We start from the raw sequence: 7,713 nt of genomic DNA, 5'->3' as shown, positions 1-7,713 counted from the left end.
GGCTAGGGGTAACTGAAGGACCCCTCGGTGTTCTCAAGGGCCTTCAGGGGCTTGGTGGCACTGGGGGTGGGGGCTGGAGGTGGCAGGAAACCCAACAATAAGGCAACAGAATCTCAGGGCTCGAGGGACCAGGGACAAGGAGTCTCCTCCCGTATTCCTGGTCCCCACAGGGCCTGGGTGAGGGTTCCCGGGCTGGTTTGTGCCTCCCTGGCTCAGCACGGCAGAGGGGAGGGAGCAGCCCGGCTCCTCCCAGGTCTCAGGAGTGAACAGGCAGCCGGTGTGGAAAATCGTTCTGCGACAGGATTGCTCCAGTAATAAGAAGAAAAAGGAAGGATTCAGTGAGTGTGTAACTTTCATCAGCAGTGAGAGGAAGGAGATGCCAGGGCTGCACACGGGGAGGCCGCTCAGTGCAGCAGGATGCTACTGAGAGCTGGCAGCACCACCTGACTGGGAAGAATGACTGAGGGTGGTGGGATAAGCTGGGAATAGCAAAGCTTTCCAGGGCTCCAGGGATGCAGTGAAGCAAGGATGCAGAGATGCAGGGATGTGGAAATGCAGGGCATCAGGGATGTGAAGAAGTAGGGATGTGGGGAGGCAGGGATTCAAGCCCTGATCTGATGGTCCCTCTGCTCAACACATCCCTCTGCCCATGCAGATCCTTTCCCCAGCCCCAGGGTGCTGAGACCACCTCAGCTCAGCTCAGCTGCTCTGGCCCTGCTGGGGAACTTGCCAAAATGATGGGAGAGGATTGCAGGCAGAGCAGAGCCCAGCTCTTGTTCTGTTCTAGGAAAAAAGAGGCCACACGGAGAACTTTCTGAAATTCCTTCCCAGAGCCAAGGCATTTGCAGAGGCATTTAGACCCTGGCAGCACTGGGGCTCGAGCCCTGGCTGTGCTGTTCTGCCCTTTCCCAGCATCCTGCTTTAGGGAGCTGGACCCTTTGCTGTGGCTCAGTCTCCCTGTCCCATGGACCTTTGCAGGTTCCCGAGTGTGAGGCTGTCCCTGCCAGGCACCTCCCAGCTCCTCTTTGTCACCACAGACACAGGGTGGTGGCTTCTCTGGCCAAGGGATTCCCAGCATTGCTCTCCCCACAAATTCCTTATGCACGAATGGGGAGTATGAGTTCTCCTCTTCATTTCTTTCTGCTTTTGTTTGTTTTCAGGAAAAAAACCACGTAAAAAGAAAAATCAGACCAAATCCCATTTGCTTGTGGTCTCCAGTTGGTTGAGTCAGGAGCTCAACGCAATGGTGTTGGGATGACCAGTGACTGTGCACACCCCAAACCCTCTGCTAACCTGGGTGCACCCAGCCCTGCCATCAGCCAGAGCTCGTCCCCACATGAGGACAGATGGATGTTCCCATGTCTCTGCTGAAACTGGGAGCAGTGGAGCTGGAGTGGATCCAGCTGATGGAGCCATTGCTGGCCCTGCTCAGGCATGGGAAGAGGCAGGAGGTGCCATGGGTGTCTGCTGGGTGCTTGGGGTTTGCTGTGTGGTCTTCCAGAGCAGGCTCTGATTAGCAAACCCGACAGACAAACGAGGGAGAGCAGGGATGCATGGAGTGGTTGAGGTGAGGATGCTGGGTCACAGTGTCCCACCTTGCTGCAGACCCCTCGGAACTGGGACAGGGTTGTTCCCCCCCAGCAGGGACCCTTAAATACCCAGAAGGCCATGAGGAGAGAGGGTGGCAAGCTGAGAGTGCCTGGAAGTGCGTGCAGGGCGGAGGCTGGGGACATTGGGAAATTTATTTCTTCTGCATACATATTTCCTGCATTTAATCTTTTCTCTGTGCTGAGATTCCCAAGTGAAGAATTCTTTCCATGAGCCAGAGCCTGCAGCGGGGGCTCTGCGCCCGGCCCAGGGCACTGGGAACTGCCCGATGACTGTGTCCCCGCACCCCTCCTCCAGTGCCAAGGCTTGGAGGCCATTGTGAGGGTCAGGGCAGCCTCAGCCCCCCAGCACCCTCCTTGGCAAAGCTTCACCTCCCCTCGCCCACCACAACTCCCTTTTTCCTCCCGCTCCTTCAATTCAGCACTTTTTGGGGTGATGGCAGAGCTGAAGCTCCGCGGTGCTTTGAGGGGGAAGCTGCCTGTGACCCAACAGCATTTGAAACAGCCCAGGCTTTGTCTTTATTCCAGCTCCTGAAAATTGAATTTGTTAGTAGCATAAACAGGACACAAAAGGCTCGGGGGAAAAAAAAAAAAAAAAGAAGAAAAGAAAGAAAAAGGAGAGAGGAACATTTTTCTCCACAGCTTTGCCTGCAATGGAGGAAGTGACCTGTGGGGACCACATCCCCTGTCTGTTAGTAAAACTCCTCTAATGGCAAACAGATCCTGGGGACCAGCTCTGTCCAGCATCCCAGGATGGCCCCTGACAAAGGTCTGTCCTTCACCATTTCTGCTTGTTCCTCCTTTATTTATTTATTTTATTTTGGGTTTGTTTTTCATGGGGCTCTCCAGAGCTCCCAGTGGTTTCTGGTGCTCTTTGACGTCAGCTGCAGACGGGGTTGCCAGGTGGGAATAATTTTCCTGACTGCTGGCTAGCTACAATTATCACTCCATTTGCACTTCAGAAATATTAAAATTTGTGTCCCTCCTGTTATTAATTCTGAGAAAAGCCTTTATAAGGCCCCATGACACACAGCCACCGGGAGGGTGGCAAGCTGAGAGTGCCTGGAAGTGCGTGCAGGGCGGAGGCTGGGGACATTGGGAAATTTATTTCTTCTGCATACATATTTCCTGCATTTAATCTTTTCTCTGTGCTGAGATTCCCAAGTGAAGAATTCTTTCCATGAGCCAGAGCCTGCAGCGGGGGCTCTGCGCCCGGCCCAGGGCACTGGGAACTGCCCGATGACTGTGTCCCCGCACCCCTCCTCCAGTGCCAAGGCTTGGAGGCCATTGTGAGGGTCAGGGCAGCCTCAGCCCCCCAGCACCCTCCTTGGCAAAGCTTCACCTCCCCTCGCCCACCACAACTCCCTTTTTCCTCCCGCTCCTTCAATTCAGCACTTTTTGGGGTGATGGCAGAGCTGAAGCTCCGCGGTGCTTTGAGGGGGAAGCTGCCTGTGACCCAACAGCATTTGAAACAGCCCAGGCTTTGTCTTTATTCCAGCTCCTGAAAATTGAATTTGTTAGTAGCATAAACAGGATACAAAAGGCTCGGGGGAAAAAAAAAAAAAAAAGAAGAAAAGAAAGAAAAAGGAGAGAGGAACATTTTTCTCCACAGCTTTGCCTGCAATGGAGGAAGTGACCTGTGGGGACCACATCCCCTGTCTGTTAGTAAAACTCCTCTAATGGCAAACAGATCCTGGGGACCAGCTCTGTCCAGCATCCCAGGATGGCCCCTGACAAAGGTCTGTCCTTCACCATTTCTGCTTGTTCCTCCTTTATTTATTTATTTTATTTTGGGTTTGTTTTTCATGGGGCTCTCCAGAGCTCCCAGTGGTTTCTGGTGCTCTTTGACGTCAGCTGCAGACGGGGTTGCCAGGTGGGAATAATTTTCCTGACTGCTGGCTAGCTACAATTATCACTCCATTTGCACTTCAGAAATATTAAAATTTGTGTCCCTCCTGTTATTAATTCTGAGAAAAGCCTTTATAAGGCCCCATGACACACAGCCACCGGCCCCTCGGCGGTGACGGGCTCCTGCCCCCGTGTCCCGGGGGTGCTGGCAGCCACTGGTGGCCACAGTCCAGGTTGGCCCTGGCTGCTCCACCTCCCCAGGCTGGGATGGGAAGCAGTTCCTGGAGGATACAGGGATCAGGGCCAGAGATGGGATGTGTGGCAAGGACAGAGCCCAGGGCTGGGAGGGTGAGGAGGAATCCATGTCCCTGTAGGAGTCCCAGAGATGACCTTTAAGGTCCCTTCCAACCCAAACCAGTTGGATTCAATGATTCTCTGCCATCCTGCTGCCGGCAGGTCTACGGGGGTCAGGTCTGCTGTGCAAGGTCCAAGTTCAGCCGCAGCCAGCAAGACATGTGGTCACAACCTGAGCTGACACAGGGAGGCAGGATTTTAAACAATCTGGCTTAAAACTCAGCAGCAGGATGACGACACGTCCTCACACTCTTGGGCAGCCCAATCCCAGCCATGTGGTGCCAACACCAACACCAGGCTCTTAGCCCTGGCATGAGGTGGGGTACAGCCACACACCCACCACGTGCCACCCCTGTGGGCACCCAGAGGGACACCCCAGGGCAGACTGGGAGCTGTGGGGGCAGTGGGGCACATGTGGGGCCACCCAGTGAGGGCGAGCACCGGCTGCAGGCACCCAAGTCAGGGATGTGATGGTTGCCTCCGCAGCCCTTCCCAGGCCCTGTGGCTGCCAGGAGGATTTTCCTCATCCAGGAGCAGCAGCCTGCCCAGAGCCCTTTGTCTTCTGCTGAATTCCAGCTAGTGAGAGTCATGGGCTGGAGTCAGAGGACTTACCCTCCTGGGGAATTATGTGCAAGAGGGAACCATGTAGTCACATTAAAATAATTTGAAAAAAGGACAAGACTTCTGCGTGCTGTCTCACGTGGAGCCAGGAACATCCATCTGACTGATGCTTCCATCTGTCTTTCTCAATAGTTTCCTTAAATAGCGCAAATATTAAAAGAAATTTGATTGGAATTTGGCGTAACTGATTCTTAGGAGAATAGAAGAGGGCCAGCTACTAAAATACCACTAGCTTGCTCCCTTCCAGTCAAAAACACATGATCTTCAGTGCTAGGAAGGCCAGAGGCAGCTGGTCGCTGTGCCCAGCGGAGAGGAGGATGCTCCATGGTCACCGATGCCTCGGCTTTGCCGGGAGAGCAGTGCTGGCAGTGCCCGGGGCGAGGGGCACAGCGGGCAGGGCAGCAGCTCCCATCACCCCTGGGGAATCCCGGCTTCTGGGCAGCAAAGTAATCTGGCTAAATTCTGCATTTTCAGATTTCCAGGCTGCCTGAAAGCCTGATCCTGCTGCCTCAAGCTCCAGGCTCCCAGCCCTGCTCCATGCAGCCCATCTCCCTGCCTTTTCCTGGAGAAACCTTCCCCGAGCCCTCGCTGCACACAGTGAGGGGGGAATCTCTGCAGTGCCAGGAAGAGATTTCTGAGCAATTTCTACACCGTGGCTCAGTTCCCTGAAAACCTCCCCAGCCTTTTTCTTTTGGTTTCACCTTTTGCTTTTGGTTTCACCTCCTGTCATTTCTCCCTGGGAATGCTGCTGTGCTGCAGGGTGGGAAGTTGCTTTCTGGCCATGTTCAATGTTGGGTACTTCTCACCATCATCTTTATTCTTATTTTTCCTGTCCAGCTCAGTGGCTCCTCGACAGACAAGGAGACATGGCAGAATCTCACTGGCACACTTGGGATGGAGACAGATGTTGGCTGCAAGGACAGTGCTGGGTGCAAGCTCTCTCCTGGAGGGCACTGGGACTGGGGTCTCTCTATGCAGAGACCCTGCCCTGACCACCACCTGCTGCTGGGAAGGAGTTGGGCAAAACCTTCAACAACCCTCAGCCTTCACCTTCATCTCCTCCTTTCACCTTCCCTGGTGAATACCAAGACCTTGGTCCGTGCAGCAGGTAAGCACATCCCCTCTCCTCCTAGGGCTTGCCCCATCCCACCACCCCCATCCCCCAGCTACCTGTGAGAGCTGCCCAAATGCCAGGTTTTCCAAGAAACCCAAGCTCAGCCATAACCACCAGCACTGTTATGGCAGACAAGCCCCAGTGCCCGGGCAATGCCCTTCCCACAGCCCATTGATCAGCCCTGCAGAGCCGGCCAGTGCTCAGCCCATCCCACGCCAGCCGCCGTGGTGTTTTTCCCGCTCCGGCAGCTGTACGGAAATTGGGAGGAGATGCTGACATGTGTCAACAATAACCAGTGAACAAGCGCCGTCGGCGGTGGCTGTCCCCACCACCTAGAGGAGGCTGGCCAGTCTTGGCTGAAATCACGACAAATTGTGGCTGGGAAGGAGGAGTATTGTTTCAATTATTTCCATTATATAAAGTCAAGCCATTTAATATATTCTGCCTCAAAGGGGCTCAACTAAAGAGATAAAATAAACACTAGAAATCTGCTCCGTTGGCACGGACAAGGAATTTGGTTTCGACACCAAACCTTCCCTCCCACCTCGCCGCTCGCCTTCCCTTTCCTCCTCCTGGCTCACTCTCCTCCTCCTGCTGCCCCTCGGCCTCCTGTGCCGCTCCACACCAATCCCATCTTTGGGACTTGCTTCTGTTCTGGCAGTCAGAGCACGTGGAGGCTGCTCAGCCACACCAGGAGCCAGGGCCGGAGCTGAGCCGGAGGAACTGCGGGGTAGGAGAGGAGCGGAGCCTCGGTGCTCTCTCTGGGATAACTGTATTTAGAGCAAACCTGAGGCCTTTTGGGGTGCCACATCCCCCCAGTGTGGGACAGACCCAAGGCCAGCTGGTGCATGGCAGGAGGAGGAGAGCGGGCGTGCCGTGAGCGTGCACGGGCTGCTGAAGTCATGCACCTTGCACCGTCCTCCCTGCCCGGGAGAGCTGCCAGCATCCCGGCACGGAGCGGCCTGGCCAGCTCTGTGCTGGCACGGGAGGCAGCCGGAGAGGCTGGAGCTGCCTCCTGCTACACAGAGCCTGGCTGCTCCCACCAGCTCCAGCCTAGCAGGAGCTGCTTCCCATTCCAGCTCCCCATGGCACTGACACGGCTTGAGCTCTCCTTCCTCACCAGGCTGCGCTGGTCCAGGTGTTCCCAATATGCTGGAATGAGGAGGAGTGTCCGGCCTTGCCAGGCTCTTGCTCAGGCAGTAAATCTGCAGTTTGTCCTTTTTCAGCAGGTTTCTGGGTGCATCTCTGGAGCTCTGATCTCTGCCTGCCTCAGAATGGGGGTCACGGGCAGTGCCACTGACAGGGACCTGGGTGACAGAGGTGACCGTGCCATGGGATGCCCAGCGAGGGCAGAATTAGGTGGAGTCAACATTTCGTAAGCGCGGGGGAAAGGGCCTCTGCCGAGCAGGGAGTGGCTGTGACTTTCCATTCCTGTGGGAAGCGGGCTGCCACCGTCCAAGCATCTGGGCTTGTTATGATGGGAGAGGAATGCCAAATATTTTTCTTCCTTATCCACTACCATCCGCCTAAACCCTCCCCTGATCAAACCCACATTCGTTGCCCGGGATGCACAAGGGCCCCTGCTCTGGAGTCAATATCCCTCCGTATGGCTGCTCCGGCCCTCCCAGCTGTGGGAAGCTCATTGCACCTGGGGACAAAACCCTGACTTCCTCCAGGCTGCCCTCCATCCATCCTGCTGCCCCTTCCTGCTCCTTCCCCTGCTGCCAGCCAGCTCCAGCCCTTTCATTTTCACTTTGCTCCCTTGGCCAGGGGCATCTGCCAGCATCCCTGGTTGACCTGCAGCCCCACTGGGACCACGTTACTCCCTCTGGAACACCCAGCACCCCAGGACCAGCCCCTGGGTTGGTGCCACGGGCGCGTGCCCCGAGCGCTGGCCGTGCCGGGAAGCAGGCGGTGCTGCCTTGGAAGATCACCAAGATTTTTCCAAAGATGAAAGAGTGCTCAAGTGTCAAACAAACTTTCCAAATTATCTTCCTGGACACTTTCTCTCTGGTGCTTTGGAAGACGGAGGAGGAACATTTTATTCCCTCTGCGCTGGCGTGGAGCGGGGTTGCGTGAGGGAGGCGGGAGCTGCCAGCAGCGCCCGCGGGCTCAGCCTCGCTGCTCCCCAGCATCAGCCCTGAGTCACCCTGCCTGCTGCACCCAGGC

Source organism: Chaetura pelagica, unplaced genomic scaffold (assembly GCF_000747805.2).
Source record: "Chaetura pelagica isolate M959 unplaced genomic scaffold, ChaPel_1.0 scaffold1317, whole genome shotgun sequence".
Taxonomy (NCBI): domain Eukaryota; kingdom Metazoa; phylum Chordata; class Aves; order Apodiformes; family Apodidae; genus Chaetura; species Chaetura pelagica.
Note: the sequence above shows the minus strand (reverse complement) of the source record.